Here is a 20641-nt window from a genome sequence, read left to right on the forward strand (position 1 = left end):
CAGACAAAGGACTGATAACCAGAATATACAGGGAACTTAAAAAACTAAATTCTCCCAAAACTAATGAACCAATAAAGAAATGGGCACGTGAACTAAACAGAACTTTCTCAAAAGAAGAAATTCAAATGGCCAGAAAACACATGAAAAAATGCTCACCATCTCTAGCAATAAAGGAAATGCAAATTAAAACCACACTAAGATTCCACCTCACCCCTGTTATAATAGCCATCATCAGCAACACCACCAACAACAGGTGTTGGCGAGGATGCGGGGAAAAAGGAACCCTCTTACACTGTTGGTGGCAATGTAGACTAGTACAACCACTCTGGAAAAAAAAATTGGAGGCTACTTAAAAAGCTGGACATCGATCTACCATTTGATCCAGCAATACCACTCTTGGGGATATACCCAAAAGACTGTTACTCCAGAGGCACCTGCACATCCATGTTTATTGCGGCACTATTCACAATAGCCAAGTTATGGAAACAGCCAAGATGCCCCAGCATTGACGAATGGATTAAGAAAATGTGGTATCTATACACAATGGAATTTTATGCAGCCATGAAGAAGAACGAAATGTTATCATTCGCTGGTAAATGGATGGAATTGGAGAACATCATTCTGAGTGAGGTTAGCCTGGCCCAAAAGACCAAAAATCGTATGTTCTCCCTCATATGTGGACATTAGATCAAGGGCAAACACAACAAGGGGATTGGACTATGAGCACATGATAAAAGCGAGAGCACACAAGGGAGGGGTGAGGATAGGTAAGACACCTAAAAAACTAGCTAGCATTTGTTGCCCTTAACGCAGAGAAACTAAAGCAGATACCTTAAAGCAACTGAGGCCAATAGGAAAAGGGGAACAGGTAGTAGAGAAAAGGTTAGATCAAAAAGAATTAACCTAGAAGGTAACACCCATGCACAGGAAATCAATGTGAGTCAATGCCCTGTATAGCTATCCTTATCTCAACCAGCAAAACCCCTTGTTCCTTCCTATTATTGCTTATACTCTCTCTACAACAAAATTAGAAATAAGGGCAAAATAGTTTCTGCTGGGTATTGGGGGGGGGCGGAGTGGGTGGTAAGGGAGGGTGTGGGGGCAGGGGGGAGAAATGAACCAAGTCTTGTATGCACATATGAATAATAAAAGAAAAATGAAAAAAAAAAAAAAAAGAAAATGGGTCCTGCTAACTTTTTGCATGGGTTGGTTTCAAACTTCGATCCTTCTGACCTACACCTCCCAAATAGCTGGGATTACAGGTACGAGCCAGTGTACCTGGCCTCAAACAGTTTGTAAATACATACTTTAGTACATTAAAAACATTCCTACTGGGCTGGCGGAGTGGCTCAAGTGGTACCTAGTAGGTACATGAGGCCTTGAGTTCAAACCCCAGTGTGTGTCGGGGGGAAAATCCTACTGTTACGCAACACTCACCACCATCCATCTCTAGAACTTTTCTTCCATTCTCCATACTATACTTCACACAGCCCCCGGCGGTCATTCTACTTTTGGTCTCTATGACCACTCTAGGTACTTCCTTTAAATGAAATCATACAGTATCTGTCTTTTTTTTTTCCAGCACTGGGGATCAAACCCAGGGCCTCATGTATGCTAGGCAAGCACTCTACCAATGAGCTACATTTGCTAGCCCTATCTGTCCTTTTATGTTTAGCTTATTTACTCAGTACAGAATCTTCCAAGGTTCAACCATATCTACAGTTATAAAGGGAAAAACGTACATAATCACCAAATTTGAGGTACCAATGTAAACTCATTTATTTGCCTGAACAAATTGTAATGTTTAATCTCTACTTTTTTATTTTCTTTTTAGCAACACATTCAGAGTAAGTCTTAGCAATTCTTGGGGGCCTTGCTTTACAGCAGAATTGAAATACTAGAATCTGCTCTCCTAAACTAATTAGTTCTCTGAATCAACATGTAGCTTTTAACCACAACACAAATAAAATACATGTGATATAAAAGAGTTGAGAATATCCAACAATAAATTGTAGAAAAGGAGTCTTTGTTATACAGGAAATAGGGAGCAGGCAATGTTCCTCCTCTTTCCCCCCACTTTTCTCTAACCTGTTATGCTAAAAAAAAAAAATCCTTGCTAAAACTAAAAAAAAAAAGTTAAACTGCAAAACTAAAATTACATTAACTCACAGAAGATTCAGAATTCCATTCAAATGGTGGGAGACAATAGAAAAGTATTCAAACCACAATCAAAGCCACAAATTACCTGTCCAGATTGAACTAGCTAAGGGACAAAAGAGAACAAAATAGACCTGCCAGGTGCCAGTAGCTCACACCTGTAATCCTAGCTACTTAGCAGGCTGAGATCGGAATGACTATGGTTGGAGGCCAGCTTGAGCAAATAGTTCATTAGAATCCCTTCTCCAAAATAACCAGAAAAAAATGGACCAGAGATATGGATCAAGCAGTAGAGCATCTGCTTTGCAAGTGTGAAGCCCTGAGTTCAAACCCCAGTACCATGAAAAAAAAAGTTTAAAAAAAAAGATTAACTAACAAGTACAAGGCCCTGAGTTTGATCCCCAATACCAAACAAAAACAAAACAAAAAAATAGTGTGGCAAATGCCTTTAATCCAGCACTCAGAGACTGAGGCAAGAGGGTCACAAGTTGGAGGCCAGCTACTTAGCTGTAACACCAAAGACAAACCCAGTACCGTCCAAAAAAAAGAAAAAAAAAACAAGGGCAGGAGCCAGGTGCCACTGGCTCATGCCTGTAATCCTAGCAGCTACTTGGGAGGCAGAGATCAGGAGGGGAGGATCAAGGTTCGAAGCCAGCTGGGGCAAATAGTTCCCAAGACCCCATCTCCAAAAAATAAATGGCAAAATACACTGGAGATGTGGCTCAAACAACAGAGCATCTGCTTTGCAAGCCTGAAGCCCTGAGTTCAAACCCCAATTTCCACAAAAAAAAAAAAAAAAAAAACACCAAGGACTGGGTATATAGCTCAGTAGTACAATGCCTGCCTACCATATTCAAGTTGGGTGCAACCACAGCACCAAAAAATAAATAGCGGGGAATTCCAAGATGGCGGCTAGAGGTAGGAAGCAGAAAGCGACCCTCCTATAGTGAAATCTTGGAGAGACGCTGGAGACACACTTTGCAGGCATAATCACCGAGAAAAGGCATAACTTTGACTCCTCCACATCTCCAGCCGGCGCAGAGAATCTCCACTTCACGTTAAACGGAGAACCGAGGAGGCCCCCGGGCCGCCAGTGGCCGGCGCCCATACGGCTTGGGAAGACGCGGACCAGGTGAGCTTCGCGGTACCGCGGTTCCCCCACAGACAAGCCTGGGCCAGAGCAGCATAGCCCCCTGGACAGACTGACCTCCACCCGGGAAAAAAAGAGAAACTGAGTACTAAGCAATAAGAACAGTTAAGACACGCTGGAAAGAGGGTGGGGCGCCCTGAGCGCTGAAGATTGGGGGAAGGGAATCCTTCCCGGGACTGGAAATAAACGAGCCGGGCGGGCCGGAGAGGCTCTGGCGGGAGCGGGGCGCGCCAGCAACCAGGAGCGGGGACGCTTGTGAGAGGAGGGAAGACCCACTTCCCACGTGAACTGTAAATAAACACGCAGGCCTGACAACGCGGGGCAGTGTCGCCTTTCCCAGTGCTTGGAAAGGGAAAAGCCTGTAGCAGAGGCCCCCCTCCCCCGCACAGGAGAACTCTGAGCAAACAAAGCCTGTGGGACCAGGTGAGTGCTAGCTCACCCCAGAGATCTGCATAAATAACGCCGCCAGCTACAGGCTGAGAGCAGCAGGCAGGCAAGCCACAGTTGCAGATACCACTCTCAGAACTGCCTCCAGACGCTTTTTTTTTTCTTTTTCTCCCTACCTTTGATGAGAGAACAACCGAATTACACCTGCAAGCCGAAAAACTTACTGAAACTGTATTGCATTTGAACTGGGGACACTTGGTGGGGCTTTTTTTTTTTTTTTCTTCTGTGTGTGTGTGAGTGTAGTTTTGTTCTACTTTATGCATCCCCTTTGATGAGACAACTACAGAACAACATCTGAGGCACCAACTCCAGGACTGGAGATTGAGACGGACATCCAAATTATTAAGACTGAAATTGCATTGCATATAAACTTGGAAGTTTTTTGTTTTTTTTGTTTTTTTTAATTTTCTATTTTCCATTTTATTTTAATTCATTTTTATAAATAGATATTACTTTCATATACTTATTTTTTATTTTTTTTATCTTTGATTTTCAATCCTCTCTCTGTCACTCTATTGTCTGTTCAGCTTACTGTCGATTAGTACACTAACACTCCCTGTTTATACCTTTGAAACTCTCTTGTCTGATACCTTGTTCTGCTTTCTCCCTCTTGTCTGTATATTTGTTTTCCCCTTTTCTTTAACTTCTTGCTTTCCATCTCAGCTCACTCTTCCATTCTCAATATTACCATTGTTATTATTACAAGCTAGAAAATACTTAATTACACACAGTACAGGGACAGTAACAACACCAAGGACAATGACAGGAAGACAGAAAAAACAAGGAAACCAGTTTCCCCACAGCAAAAAATTAGTACAGGAACCAGAGGGGAATGAAGAGAACAGAAACTCAGAGCCAGACTCCAACAAAATGAAGATAAACTATGCCAAAGGACCCAATGAAGCCTACAAGAATAATTTAAAAGAAGACATACTACAAGTACTCAATGAGAATTTTATAGAGATGATACTGGATAGGGTCAACCAAAATGTACAGGAGACACTCAAGAAATTCCAAGACAATAAAAATAGAGAATTTGAAAAAGCAAAAGAAGAAATAAAGGAAACCATAGAAGCACTGTATAAACACCAAAATGAAAGAGAGAACACAATGAATAAATGGATAAATGAACTCAGGACAAAAATAGACAACAATAAAGAAGAAAACAGCCAGGATATGGAAAACCTCAGAAAAAAGAACGAAACAGAACTGCAAAACAAAACGGAAGGCCAATCCAGCAGAATAGAACAAACAGAAGACAGAATCTCAGAACTTGAAGATGAAATGGTAATTAAAGGAAAAACTGAAGAACTACTAATTAAACAACTCAAGACCTGTGAAAAGAAAATGCAAGAACTCACCGACTCCATCAAAAGACCAAACTTGAGAATCATGGGCATCGAAGAAGGAGAAGAGGTGCAAGCGAAGGGAATGCGTAATATATTCAACAAAATAATAACGGAAAATTTCCCAAATCTAGAGAAAGATATTCCCATACAAATGCAAGAGGCCTCCAGGACACCAAACAGACCAGAACAAAATAGAACTACCCCACGACATATCATCATTAAAACAACAAGTTCAGAAACTAAGGAAAGAATATTGAAGGCTGCAAGAGAGAAAAAACAAGTAACATACAAAGGTAAACCCATCAAAATCACAGCAGACTTCTCAACAGAAACATTAAAAGCAAGAAGAGCGTGGGGTGAGATCTTCCGGGCACTGAATGAAAATAACTTCAACCCCAGGATACTCTACCCAGCAAAGCTATCATTCAAAATAGATGGAGCAATAAAAGTCTTCCATGATAAGCAGAAACTAAAACAATATGTGACCACAAAGCCACCATTACAAAAGATTCTGCAAGGGATCCTGCACACAGAAAGTGACACCCAACTTAACCATGAAAAGGCAGGCAGCACCAAACCACAGGATAAGAAAAAGCAAGACAGTAGAGAGTAACATCAAGTTAGGTACACACAATCAAACCTTCAAACAACTAAGATAACTAAATGGCAGGAATCACCACATACCTATCAGTACTAACACTTAATGTTAATGGACTTAATTCACCCATAAAAAGACACCGTTTGACAAAATGGATTAAAAAAGAAGATCCAACAATTTGTTGCTTACAGGAGACTCATCTCACCGACAGAAATAAGCATATGCTTAGGATGAAAGGCTGGAAGAAGATTTACCAAGCCAATGGCCCCCGAAAACAAGCAGGAGTAGCAATACTTATCTCTGACAAAGTAGACTTCAAACCTACATTGATCAAACGAGATAAAGAAGGACATTCCATACTAATAAAAGGGGAAATAGACCAAAAGGAAATAATAATCATCAATCTGTACGCACCCAATGTCAACGCACCCAATTTCATCAAACATACCCTGAAAGACCTAAAAGCATATATAAACGCCAACACAGTGGTTGTGGGAGACTTTAACACTCCATTATCATCAATAGATAGGTCATCCAAACAAAAACTCAATAAAGAAATCCAAGATCTAAAATATGCAATAGATCAAGTGGACCTAGTAGATGTCTACAGAACATTTCATCCAACCTCTACACAATATACATTCTTCTCAGCAGCCCATGGAACCTTCTCCAAAATAGATCATATCCTAGGGCACAAAGCAAGCCTCAGCAAATACAAGAAAATAGAAATAATACCATGCATACTATCTGACCACAATGCAGTAAAAGTAGAACTCAACAACAAAAGTAAAGACAAAAAACATGCAAACAGCTGGAAACTAAATAACTCATTACTTAATGAAGAATGGATCATCGATGCAATAAAAGAGGAAATTAAAAAGTTCCTAGAAGTCAATGAAAATGAAAACACAACCTACCGGAACCTATGGGACACAGCTAAGGCAGTCTTGAGAGGAAAGTTTATAGCCATGAGTGCATATATTAAAAAGATTGAAAGATCCCAAATCAATGACCTAATGATACATCTCAAACTCCTAGAAAAACAAGAACAAGCAAATCCCAAAACAAATAGGAGAGAAATAATAAAAATAAGAGCTGAAATCAACGAAATAGAAACCAAAAAAACCATACAAAGAATTAATGAAACAAAAAGTTGGTTCTTTGAAAAAATAAACAAGATCGATAGACCCCTGGCAAACCTGACTAAAATGAGGAGAGAAAAAACCCAAATTAGTAGAATCAGGAATGCAAAAGGGGAGATAACAACAAACACCATGGAAATCCAGGAAATCATCAGAGACTACTTTGAGAACCTATATTCAAATAAATTTGAAAATCTAAAAGAAATGGACAGATTTCTAGATACATATGATCATCCAAAACTGAACCAAGAGGAAATTAATCACCTGAATAGACCTATAACACAAAATGAAATTGAAGCAGCAATCAAGAGTCTCCCCAAAAAGAAAAGTCCAGGACCTGATGGATTCTCTGCTGAATTCTATCAGACCTTCAAAGAAGAACTGATACCAACCCTCCTTAAACTGTTCCATGAAATAGAAAGGGAAGGAAAACTGCCAAACACATTTTATGAAGCCACTATTACACTTATCCCAAAACCAGGCAAAGACACCTCCAAAAAGGAGAACTATAGGCCAATCTCCTTAATGAACATTGATGCAAAAATCCTCAACAAAATAATGGCAAACCGAATTCAGCAACACATCAAAAAGATTATCCACCACGACCAGGTAGGCTTCATCCCAGGGATGCAGGGGTGGTTCAACATACGAAAATCAATAAACGTAATAAACCACATTAACAGAAGCAAAGACAAAAACCACTTGATCATCTCAATAGATGCAGAAAAAGCCTTTGATAAGATCCAACATCATTTCATGATAAAAGCTCTAAGAAAACTAGGAATAGAAGGAAAGTTCCTCAACATTATAAAAGCTATATATGACAAACCTACAGCCAGCATTATACTTAACGGAGAAAAATTAAAACCGTTCCCTCTAAAATCAGGAACCAGACAAGGATGCCCACTATCTCCACTCCTATTCAACATAGTACTGGAATTCCTAGCCAGAGCAATTAGGCAAGAAGAAGGAATAAAAGGAATACAAATAGGTAAAGAAACTGTCAAAATATCCCTATTTGCAGACGACATGATCCTATACCTTAAAGACCCAAAAAACTCTACTCAGAAGCTTCTAGACATCATCAATAGCTATAGCAAGGTAGCAGGATATAAAATCAACATAGAAAAATCATTAGCATTTCTATACACTAACAATGAGCAAACGGAAAAAGAATGTATGAAAACAATTCCATTTACAATAGCCTCAAACAAAACCAAATACCTAGGTGTAAACCTAACAAAGAGGTGAAAGACCTCTACAAGGAAAACTATACACTTCTGAAGAAAGAGATTGAGGAAGACTATAGAAAGTGGAGAGATCTCCCATGCTCATGGATTGGTAGAATCAACATAGTAAAAATGTCTATACTCCCAAAAGTAATCTACATGTTTAATGCAATTCCCATCAAAATTCCAATGACATTCATTAAAGAGATTGAAAAATCTACTGTTAAATTTATATGGAAACACAAGAGGCCACGAATAGCCAAGGCAATACTCAGTCAAAAGAACAATGCAGGAGGTATCACAATACCTGACTTCAAACTATATTACAAAGCAATAATAATAAAAACAGCATGGTACTGGCACAAAAACAGACATGAAGACCAGTGGAACAGAATAGAGGATCCAGATATGAAGCCACACAACTATAAGCAACTTATCTTTGACAAAGGAGCTAAAAATATACGATGGAGAAATAGCAGCCTCTTCAACAAAAACTGCTGGGAAAACTGGTTAGCAGTCTGCAAAAAACTGAAACTAGATCCATGTATATCACCCTATACCAAGATTAACTCAAAATGGATCAAGGATCTGAGTATCAGACCCCAAACTCTTAAGTTGATACAAGAAAGAGTAGGAAATACTCTGGAGTTAGTAGGTATAGGTAAGAACTTTCTCAATGAAACCCCAGCAGCACAGCAACTAAGAGATAGCATAGATAAATGGGACCTCATAAAACTAAAAAGCTTCTGTTCATCAAAAGAAATGGTCTCTAAACTGAAGAGAACACCCACAGAGTGGGAGAAAATATTTGCCAACTATACATCAGACAAAGGACTGATAACCAGAATATACAGGGAACTTAAAAAACTAAATTCTCCCAAAACTAATGAACCAATAAAGAAATGGGCACGTGAACTAAACAGAACTTTCTCAAAAGAAGAAATTCAAATGGCCAGAAAACACATGAAAAAATGCTCACCATCTCTAGCAATAAAGGAAATGCAAATTAAAACCACACTAAGATTCCACCTCACCCCTGTTAGAATAGCCATCATCAGCAACACCACCAACAACAGGTGTTGGCGAGGATGTGGGATAAAAGGAACCCTCTTACACTGTTGGTGGGAATGTAGACTAGTACAACCACTCTGGAAAAAAATTTGGAGGCTACTTAAAAAGCTGGACATCGATCTACCATTTGATCCAGCAATACCACTCTTGGGGATATACCCAAAAGACTGTTACTCCAGAGGCACCTGCACATCCATGTTTATTGCGGCACTATTCACAATAGCCAAGTTATGGAAACAGCCAAGATGCCCCAGCACTGACGAATGGATTAAGAAAATGTGGTATCTATACACAATGGAATTTTATGCAGCCATGAAGAAGAACGAAATGTTATCATTCGCTGGTAAATGGATGGAATTGGAGAACATCATTCTGAGTGAGGTTAGCCTGGCTCAAAAGACCAAAAATCGTATGTTCTCCCTCATATGTGGACATTAGATCAAGGGCAAACACAACAAGGGGATTGGACTATGAGCACATGATAAAAGCGAGAGCACACAAGGGAGGGGTGAGGATAGGTAAGACACCTAAAAAACTAGCTAGCATTTGTTGCCCTTAATGCAGAGAAACTAAAGCAGATACCTTAAAGCAACTGAGGCCAATAGGAAAAGGAGACCAGGAACTAGAGAAAAGGTTAGATTAAAAAGAATTAACCTAGAAGGTAACACCCACGCACAGGAAATCAATGTGAGTCAATGCCCTGTATAGCTATCCTTATCTCAACCAGCAAAACCCCTTGTTCCTTCCTATTATTGCTTATACTCTCTCTACAACAAAATTAGAGATAAGGGCAAAATAGTTTCTGCTGGGTATTGAGGGGGGGAGCGGGAGGGGGTGGAGTGGGTGGTAAGGGAGGGGGTGGGGTCAGGGGGGAGAAATAAACCAAGCCTTGTATGCACATATGAATAATAAAAGAAAAATGAAAAAAAAAATAAATAAATAAATAAATAAATAAATAGCTGGATGTGGCAGCTCACACCTATAAACCCAGCACAAAATAGAGTCCAAGACCAGCCCTGACTACATAGAGAGACCCTGTCTTTAAAAAAAAAAAAAAAAAAAAAAAAAGAGGGTTTCTGTAACAGCTCAAGTGGGACAGCACTTGCCTAGCAAGCTGAGGCTTTGAGTTCAAATCCCAGTACTGCAATGAAAAAACAAAAAAAAAAAGAGAGAAGGAAGAAAGGGTTGGGAGTATGGCCCAAATGGTAGATCATAAGCACCAGGTCCTCAGCTCAAATCCACTACCACAAAAAAATAAAATAAAAATAACAAAAATGAAGTTCTCAATAATGTATCATATTCAATGACTTTAAAAGAAAACAAAAATAAAAACAAGTTATACAACCACAAGAATCAGTAGTTAAGGCCAGGTGCCACCTGTAATCCTAGCTACTCAGAAGGCAAAGATTAGGAGGATTGGGGTTCAAAGGCAGCCTGGGCAAATAGTTCGAAAGACCCTATCCCGAAAAAAACCAATCACAAAAGAAGGGCAGGTGGAGTGGCTCAAGGTGTAGGTTCTGAGTTGAAGCCCCAGTACTGCAAAAAAAAAAAAAGTTAAAATTTAAACTACATTTAATGAAAGTTATTGTCTTAGTTTCATTTTTCAAAGCAAACAAACAACCTTTCTCCCATTATTTCACATTCTAATCTCTATTTTAAATGATTTCCAGAGGTGCCTTTCCAGAGACTAATTATTCTCCAATGATAACGTCTCTCTCTATGTTCCTATATACTGTGCTGGAAACTTTCACAGCTATAATACTGTTTATTCTCTCATGAATGAGGCTCCTATCCCAACAGTCTTGAGTTCCATAAGACAAGAGACCAGATTGCTCAGGAATTAATCCACCTCCACCCCTTATAGGCTATGCCATTCTATGTTCATTACTTCATCTCTTCTTGCCTCATCTCCATCTGCAACACACAGATTAAAGTCATATCACCCCCCAGAATTTAGGAAATGAATAAATGGATTAACACATGGAAAGTACTCAAAATAGTTATAAGCACACGTATGCATTCCCAATACCTCATATTAAGGCTGGATATGGTGGCTCAAGGTTATAATTGGCTACTCGGGAGATAGAAATCATGAGGTTCTAAGTTCGAGGCCAACCCTGGCGAAAAGTACATGAGATCCCCATCTCTGCCAGTAAATTAGGTGTAATGGCTCACACCTTTCATCCCAGCTATGTGGAAATAACAGATCAAGTCCAGATCAGACAGGGAATATAAACATGAGACCCTACTTAAAAAATAATTAAAATAGAAAGGGCTCAAGTGGAGAGAAAGGCCCTGAGTTCAAGCCTCAGTACCAACAAAAAAACTAAAAATACCTAATATTATCAGTCGCACTATGATTTCAAATTTTTCAACACTATTACTGATTGAAAGATACTAGATCTTGGTGCTGGGAAGGTAAGCAAAATATAAAAAATCCTAGCTATAAAACTAGTCTCAAATGCCAGGTAAAAGGAAGAGAACTTCATCCCTGAGAACGGAAAACCACCATGTGTTTATAACCAGGCAAACTACTGTGATGATGACGAGACACAAATTAGAGATAAGTTAGCAAACTATCAAGTTCAAGGTAAAGAGATCCTGACTAGAACCACCAATTCATTTAACAAGATGCATACCTATCACACTTACTACACTATTTAAGCCAGCTCATGCCTACAAGCCTAGCTACTCAGGAGGCAGAGATCAGAAGAATCACAGTTCATAGCCAGCCAGGGCAAATAGTTCAAAAAACATCCTTCACAAAAAAACAGGCTTCCTTTCCCAGTTCCTCTCCAAAGGAAAAAAAGACTGGAGTAATTGTCTTAGGACAAAAAAAGTGCATGCCATAAGCATTCTCTGTACTTCACAAGATTCTTGGCAATACACATTAGATTTTTTTTTTCCTCTTGTAGCCCACTGATTCATCATCTCATAAATCCACCATAAAAGATTAAGTCAATTAACATATGTAAAGCATATAGCATGTGGTATTCTAAAAGGGCAGTTTGAAAAGTAAAAACAAAGTTGGGAGAGAACAATGCATAGTCAGCAATGAGAATTTGTTTTCTAAATTATTTCAGCAAGTTTATTTCAATTAATGTTTACTTCACACTTTTTAAGACTTCTCCCAACACCATGCTTACATACCACCAAACAATAAATCAAATCCATAAAATATCTTTTGGTTTCCAGAATCAACTTCAAAAAAACTAGTTGAGCTAAGGCAAAGATATCAAGACCTAGTCTTTTTCTTTAAAAAAACAAAACAAAACAAAAAAAAAAAAAAACAATCTCAAAGTATATATAGAACTGCTCTAATTGAACTAGAGAATCCAGCTCAGCCTCTTTCCCTCAGTAGCTCCAAAGGGACCTCTTCACTTCAAGAGTATTTGAAAAACCTCCTGTCCAATTGAGATTTGGCTAAATTTACTAAGACTTCACAGAAAACTATCATTATCACAGCCTACTCATAGACCTATCTGCAGTTCTGCAAAAGTCTTTACAGGATGGATTTTGAACACAAATTTTTATAAATCAACTTTGTAATTCTCATACAATACACTTACATGTACATGTTTTAAGAATGCACTTCAAAAGTCTTTGCTCCCATTTCCTGCATGAGGGCAGGAAATGTTTCTTTTTCTCTCCCTCCCTTGTCTACACATTATCCTATTATACTGAAATAAATCCTTGCTAAAACTTCAAAAAAAGAATGCACTTCAATGAGTTTTGACAAAATACTGTGTTTATCATCACCCAAACCAAAATACAAGGTATTTCCATCACTCCAGGGAACAGATTCTCCTCACCACCATACAAATGCTTTTCAACTGTAAATGAACAGAGTCTAAGTGAACTAGGACTTGACAGTGGGAGCACTTCCACAGACTGCTACCCAGTCAGCCATCTATTTATTCCTACCTTAACTCATCCCTTTTTCAACATCTACTAAGCCTCTTTCTACATGACCGAACATAGAAGTCGTAGAGATTCAGTAGTGAATCAGACAAATCCCTGCTTACTCTCTAAAAAGATGAAGGGTGGAATACAACAGATTAAAAATATTTCAGCTGGGCACTGGTAGCTCATGCCTGTAATCGTAACTAGTAGGGAGGCAGAGATCAGGATTGCTGTTCAAAGTCAGCCAGAGAAAATACTTTAAGAAACCCTACCTCTAAAATACCCCAAACACTAAAAAGGGCTGGCAGGTGTGGCTCGAGTGGTAAAGCACATGCCTAGCAAGTGTGAAGCCCTGAATTCAAACCCAGTATCACAAAAAATAAAAAAATTTAACATCACATAGTAATAATACAGGATTAAGGGGTGGGAGTATCAGCTGAAAAGGGGAATACTACTATAGCAGTCAGGGAAAACCTCCTTCAGAATATTTCTCAAGAAAGGGAGGGGGCGGGGGGAAAGGAGAGAGAAATGACCCAAACATTGTATGCACATATGAATAAAAGAAATAAAAAAAAAAGAGGGAAAGTGAATACCCCCCCTCAAAAAAGAAAACATTTCCCAATGTGACATACACATGTACAGAGGTACATCCAAAATGCCAAAGAAGCTGGGTGTATAGGTACACTCCTGTAATCCCAGCACTGAAGAGGCTGAAGTAGGAGGATCAGGAGTTTCAGGCCAGCCTGAGCTATATAGCAAGACCCTTTCTCAAAAAAAAAAAAAAAAAAAAAAAAGATGCCAGTGGCTCACAGCTATAATCCTAGTTACCAGGAGGCAGAAATCAGGAAGATTGTGGTTTGAGACTAGCCTGGGCAAAAATCCAAACCCTATCTCAAAAATACCAACACAAGCCAGCGCCAGTGACTCACACCTGTAATCCTAGTTACTCAGAAGACAAAGATCAGGAGGATCATGGTTCAAAGCCAGCCCCAGCAAATAGTCTGCAAGACCCTCTCTCAAAAACTCCTCGAAGTGTAGGTCCTGAGTTCAAGCCTCAGTACCGTGGAAAAAAAAACAAAAAAATACCCACACCAAAAAAGGGCTGGCGGAGTGGCTCAAGTAGTAGAGCATCCTGGGCAGGGGACATGGTTCAAGCAAGAGGCCCAGAGTTCACACCCCAGTACTGGAGGGGCAGAAAGAAAAAGAGAAGGTTGGGTCTAGTGGCATAGGCCTATAACCCCAGCACGCAGGAGGATTGTGAATTGGAGACAAACCTAAGCTAAAATAAAATAAAATCTCAGATTGGAGGCATGGCTCAAGTGGTACAACATTTGTCTAGCAAGTGTGAGGCCCTGAGTTCAAATCCAGTACAGGCTAAGGAGGAGGAAAAAAAATGAGAGTAATATAGAAAAAAAAGGGGGGGGGGGGGCCAAAATTGCCAAACTCCAAAAGGTGATACAGCTGCTCCCTGACAACTAAGCTGGTAAAGAGCTTAAAAAGAAGTCAGGTGAGGAGTGGTGGTACACACCTGTAATTCCAGTACTGGTGAGGCAGAGGCAGGAGGATCTTGAGTTCTACACCAGCCTGGGCTACATAATGAAACCATCTCAAAAAAACAAGGAGTATACAAAGCCAGGCTCCGTAAAGAGTCAATTTATTATACCTGAAACAACAGTTTATTAAAAATTTTATCCCACTCTTTTATTCTATTGGGCAACCCACATCGGCATCTACCAATTTCTTCAATCTCCTTCATTCTTAAATTTTTTAATTACTCATAGTTTGGACACCAAAAACATTAGTCAAGACTCCAGCATACATCAGTATTTTTTTTATTTTTGGTGCTAGGGATCAAACACAAGGCCTTGTGCATGCTAAGCACACTCTTACTGCTGAGATACAGCCCCAGCCCAGAACATGTCTTTAAGATAAAGTGGGACCATCTTCTGGGAATCCTGATGTAATGGAGAGTCCAAAAGTAAAGAAATTTCTTAGAGCCAGCACATACCTGTAATCCTAGCTACTCAGAAGGCAAACATCAGGAGGATCAATGTTCAAAGCCAGCCCAGGCAAATACAAAACAGCCCAAGGCCCATCACAAAACAGGGCTGACAAGTGGCTCAAGTATTACAGCACCTGCCTGGAAAGCATGAAGCCCTCAGTTCAAACGTCAGTACTGCTTAAAAAAAAGAAAGAAAGAAAGAAAGAAAATGAAATTTTCTGGGTAGCTTTAAAAAAGTCTCACCTCTATGAATTACTCCATCGATCTTTTACTTATTCCACCCTTTTCATTGAAATAAAAGAAAATTGAGTTATTAAGTTCTCAAAAAAATCAGAGATTAGTAAAAACAAAGCAATGAATTCCACCTATGTACATTTGTTTTTAAATACTTTTTAAAAAACACTGATTCTCATGTCTTAGTACGGGAGCCAAAAAGTCTTGTAATTAGACATTCAGAAACTTCCCTTTGCTTGGCCTGCTAACTTCTCCAACAGGCCAAGATACGCAGTTAGAACATTCCAGATGCTACAAAGCCAATCAAGCAGAATAAAAAATGAGGACACTGCACATAGACCAGCTAAAAAAGGTATGGACAGGGGTCAAATCAATATTTTTATAAAAGTACTTTCTAAAAATCCTGGGTTTTTTTTTTTTTTTTAGTTTGGAAACAAAATAATTCAATACTTTGGGCTCAATCAGTAAGAGTACCTGCCTAGTAAGCGACACTGAGTTCAAACCCCAGTGCTGACAAAAAAAAAAAAAAAAAATCCAACATTTTGGGGTCCCCCCCCACTGCTTTACTCCCTCTTCCAAAGTTACCTAAAATCTCTTTTTTTAAAACAAAGGAAGTAAATAAGACACCAAGAAAAAAAAGGTGGTATGCTATGACAGCAAAAGAACTTTTGGGTTTTTTTGTTTGTTTTCTGTATTTTTTATCATATTATTGTTGTAATGGGCTACACTGTGGCATTTACAAAGCTGCTTACAATGTATCTTAGTTAAGTTCACCCCCACCATCATTCTCCTTCATATCCCCTGCCCCCAAGAACTTTGAATGGGGGTATTAGAGACCTTTATCATTTATCCAAATGAAAATGCATACAATATAAAAAAATTTAAAAAAAGAAAATACATACAATAGACAATAAAGTGTAAAATTAAAAGCACTAATGGACACTGTTCCATGTCAAGGATACCCACCCTGCTGTGGTGGGGTCTGTGGCAAACTGGAAGGATTATACTCCAACCATAAAAGATAGCCAGATACCAGTAACTCATGCCTATAATCCTAGCTACCAGGGAGAGAGAGATCAGGAGGATTGCCATTCAAAGCCAACTAGGGCAAATAGTTCACAAGAGCCTATCCAAAAAATACCCAACACAAAAAAGGGCTGGCAGAGAGGCTCAAGTGGTAGAGCGCCTAACAAGCATGAGGCCCTGAGTTCAAACTTCAGTACCACCAACCAAGGGAAAACAAAACAACCTCAATCCAAATTTTTATATGAAATCTCCCGTTTTTAAATGCTGACATCTAACTCAAATTTACAACACTGTGAGTTCGAGGTTGGATTTAGTCCGTGAGACTTTGGTTTTCAACCTCCTCTATACAGAGCTGACAGTGTAGCTCAAATGTAAACTCCTTTAAGTTCAAACACCAGTAACACACACATTCACACACACAAAAAAAACGTGGTTTTTCCAGTTGCAAAACTGTAACTTTGAGGCAGAAGGTATATCCTTTGCTTCAAGTAAAACACTACCATCTGAAAACTCACTAAAAAGACATTGATATACATCTCAAACTCCTGTTAAAGGAGAGCAAAAACAAAGTCATCTCACTCACTCCACTCTAATGGATTTTTGTAAAACTAGGCACACTAAATTTCAGCTTCCTCACTGTGAAAACTCCATTTTCAGATTGGATTTAGTGCATGAGACTTTATAGGTGATTTCTATGGCACAGCATTTAAAATCTCCTCCCCGACCCCTCCCCCACACACAAAAAATCAATTTGATAAAATAAGGAAAGTCAATCTTTTAGAAGGGCCAGTGGGAGTTCATAGACCATAGATTAAGACTGTCCTGCCACAGAGAACATTAAACCTACTTAATCTCCACACCTCTGCTACAGTATCTCTATCCCATTACTCTACATCAGGCTACCCTTTCTAGCCTGTACTAGTACAATATCTCTTAATTACATTCCTCAAAATCCATTTTCCACACTTCTGAAAACATGATCTTAAAATGTAAAGCGCTCCCCCAACCTACATCACAAATCCTTTTCTTTGTCCTAGTCAGGGGCATAAAAAAAAAAAAATCCTTCGACCAATCAAGATGCCTAAACAGCTTCCTTAAATTACCTTACCTCTCCATCTTTTTTTTTTTTTTTTTTTGCGGTACTAGGGTTTGAACTCAGGGTCTACACCGTGAGCCATTCCACTAGCCCTTTTTTGTGATGAGGTTTTTCCAGATAGGGTCTTGCACTTTTTGCCGGGGGCTGGTTTCGAACTGCAATCCTCCTGATCTTTGCCTCACTAGTAGCTAGGATTACAAGCGTGAGCCACCAGCGCCCGGCACTGTCCAATTCATCTTTAGAGACTCTTTACTGGGTCAGCCACACTCAGTCTTCTTTCACTTCCAAAAGCATGCTAAATTCTGCCCATTCCAGTTTGGGGACCTGCTTCCTCCACCCTGTTACTCTCCTTAACACCCTACAAAATTGGTTCCTCACTCTCCCCAAAAAGAACTTCTAACAAAACAATTATGTGTGCCCCTCTTTAGTGTCCTCTGCTTGATACCTCCACACCACTTTTCTCAATTTAAAATTTATTTGCTTAACAAATAAGAGGAAAAAAGTATTTGTTTGCTTACCTTTTGTTTCTTCCCTTACTATTCTGTAAGTTCCCAAAAGACAAGAGCACATCTGTTTCACACCTCACTGGTAAGTGACAGGCTCTGAGTCACTATTTGTTGAAATCACTCACTCAAATAGTTAACTGGTCTTCGATGATTATAGGAGTGTGTGTGAAGCAATCCACAATTTAGTATTTGAATGAATAGTATTAGCCACACTTCCATCAATTCAGGATGTCACTATTCTCAAGGAAAAAGCTGGCTAGCACCTTAAGACCCTTGGTAGTTAAGACTATCCATCCTAAAATAAGTATCTGTCCTCACCTAATCACCATCATTCCTCCCCATCTCTGTGCTAATCTTGGACATACTCCAAGCTTCCTCCTTGCGATTTACCAATACCAAACCTATCTTTGTAATCCATAATTTTTGTAACCCATCATTTTTTTGAATTTTATTTTTTGCAGTGTTGGGCTGGCAGAGTGGCTCAAGCATTAAGAGCAGCTAGCAAGCGTGAAGTCCTGGATTCAAACCCCCGTACCGTCAAAAAAAAAACAGCATTTTTTGCAGTGCTGAGTGTGGAACCCAGGGCCTTGTGCATGCTATGCAAATCGCTTCACCACTGAGCTACAACCCCAGCCCTGTAGTACATTATTTCACTGGCTAAGCCAAACGCAAAAGTATCTGTACTTGATATTAAAGAAATACACTAAAGAACTATTACTCCCACCACTACCTAACTTGGACGGCACTTAGTCTGCAGACTAAACACACCAATCTCCAAAACTGGAGATCTTTCACTGGTGGTAAAAAGGACTGAAAAACAAAAGAGATGGAGTTACACTGAACAAAAAAGCTTTTTTAAGTGTGAATGATAGCAAAGTTTATTAGGAGTACACATTAAACAGACCGAAAGCGGGTGGTTCTGAGTGAGAACAAGCACGACTCTACATAAAGGATTTTAATTAAAGTTTCTTAGAGAATCTTCAAATTTTATAAAATACACTCAGCCAAAATGGCTGCCCTACAACTTGTTTTTGATACTGCTAAACTTTTAATAATTAACTTTAAAAAAACTCCCAAAAAAGAACTAGGCCCAGCTTGCCCCCTAAGTTTTTTCAAGGCAGCAGCCATTTTTCTATCTTTAACAGACTTCTGCAGAATAATCAGACACATCAAACTGTCTAGATAACGAGACAATACTTCCACAAACAAAACATAAGTCATTTGAAAAAGTAAGAAAAACGATGGTATGATATATTCCTTTCCATCTGAAACCATGTATAGAAATCCTATACATGATGAGGATGATAACTGTGGCTAAGTGGTCTTCGTTTATTTCACTTAGTCTTCAAGATAACCAGAAGCTTCACTGGCTCTCTCCAGCCAGGCCCTACCAAACTCTTTACAGGCTTACCCTTCAATCCAATTAACAACCTCCTCATAAACACTGTACTCTCCCTGTTGGCTTCCAACTTCTGGGCAGCAGTGTTGCTCGCCAGCTTCCGGTGCCACGCTCCACCCGTAAGATTTGGAAAGGCAAAGAAAATAGCTGATCAAAGTTGCTTAGGTGCTGAGCCAGAACTACCTCATAGAAGCAGGACACACGCCAATTACTACTGCAATGCAAGTCGGCCTCACTTCCGCCCAAGAAAAAAGTGGGAACGCTGTTTTTCTGATGAAAGATAATTTTGGATGCCTCGTTTAGCCACAAAGCAGGAAAAAACGGAGGAAATATTAACATTTACTGAGTGGCAGCCACACGCGCCCTACGAGAAGGCAGAACCCGGCCAAGGGAGACTTGGTGGGGGGAAGGGCATTTAAGAGTTCCAGGAAAAAAATCATAATCCAAATAATAGGGTTCGTAAGACCAAAGGAGGGGCGAGGAGGAATTAGTGGAGGTCTCCCCTCGGTAGACTGCAAGTGCAAGAAAGAAACGTAGGAGCTGCTCGAGAGAGAAAGCGTCCCGGAGCCTCGAGAGCTAGGCCGGAGCGAGGGGAAGCCCTGAAGGGCGGGGAAGGGGAGGAGCCGGAGGGAGCTAGGCCCGCTCAGGAGACCAGGGTATGAGCGCGGGGCAGCGGCTCCGCGCCAGGCCTTCTCCTCACTAGGACCCAACCGCCGCGAAGAGAAGATAAAAGACGAAACAACTCGAACCAGTGGAGCCGTCCTAACTTCTATCACAAGCGCTCACTCACCTGGGCCCACCGCAGCGACCGGAGCTACAGCCTCGCAACGGCACAACCGACCCGAACCTCGCCCCCGCCCGACAGCGCGCCCCGCGTCCCCGCTCTCCGACGATGGCGCTGGCGGCGTTGCCCCGCTGCCTCCTGGGAAATGTAGTCCTAGGCCGCCAGTCTTCGACGGCTCTGAGGTCGTATGAACTACATTTCCCACAAGCCAAAGCGAACCTTAGGCCCGCCGCTTTGCGTCACGCGCAGGACTGTAGGCAGTCACGTGGGTTACTGCGTTCCATCCTCTTCCCCCCTCCCCCCGCCTCGGTAGCCAGGGGAAGAGAGAGGAAGGTGGACGGAAGGGGCGGAGGTGTTGCTGACGCCACTGCTCCCACCATTTTGGAACCAGCCTCAAGGGAGGGCCTGAGCCCCACCCACTCGCTGGCAGATCTGCGTCGTGGAAAAGTCTCCAATTTGAGAATTGGATCGCCTGGTTTTCATACTCTGCTTTGCCACCTCCAGCTTTGTGACCTTGAGCAAATCGTCTCCCTTTCTGAACCTCTCTT

General features: G+C 40.3%; 1 protein-coding gene across 5 annotated transcripts in view; it reads right to left on the bottom strand.

The window, feature by feature from the left end:
* The window catches only part of Thrap3 (thyroid hormone receptor associated protein 3), a 68798-nt gene extending 48571 nt beyond the window's left edge, over positions 1-20227 (bottom strand). For 2 of the 5 annotated variants that reach the window (XM_074080558.1, XM_074080559.1), the window contains exon 1: positions 20100-20227. The gene's annotated coding sequence lies outside the window, so the exon portion shown is untranslated. Of the gene's footprint in view, positions 1-19321; positions 19468-19492; positions 20044-20099 lie in introns of those variants that run through there. The other 3 variants (XM_074080562.1, XM_074080560.1, XM_074080561.1) reach the window with 3 other exon arrangements.
* Positions 20228-20641: the final 414 nt, after the last annotated feature.

This window comes from Castor canadensis, chromosome 7 (assembly GCF_047511655.1).
Source record: "Castor canadensis chromosome 7, mCasCan1.hap1v2, whole genome shotgun sequence".
NCBI lineage: Eukaryota > Metazoa > Chordata > Mammalia > Rodentia > Castoridae > Castor > Castor canadensis.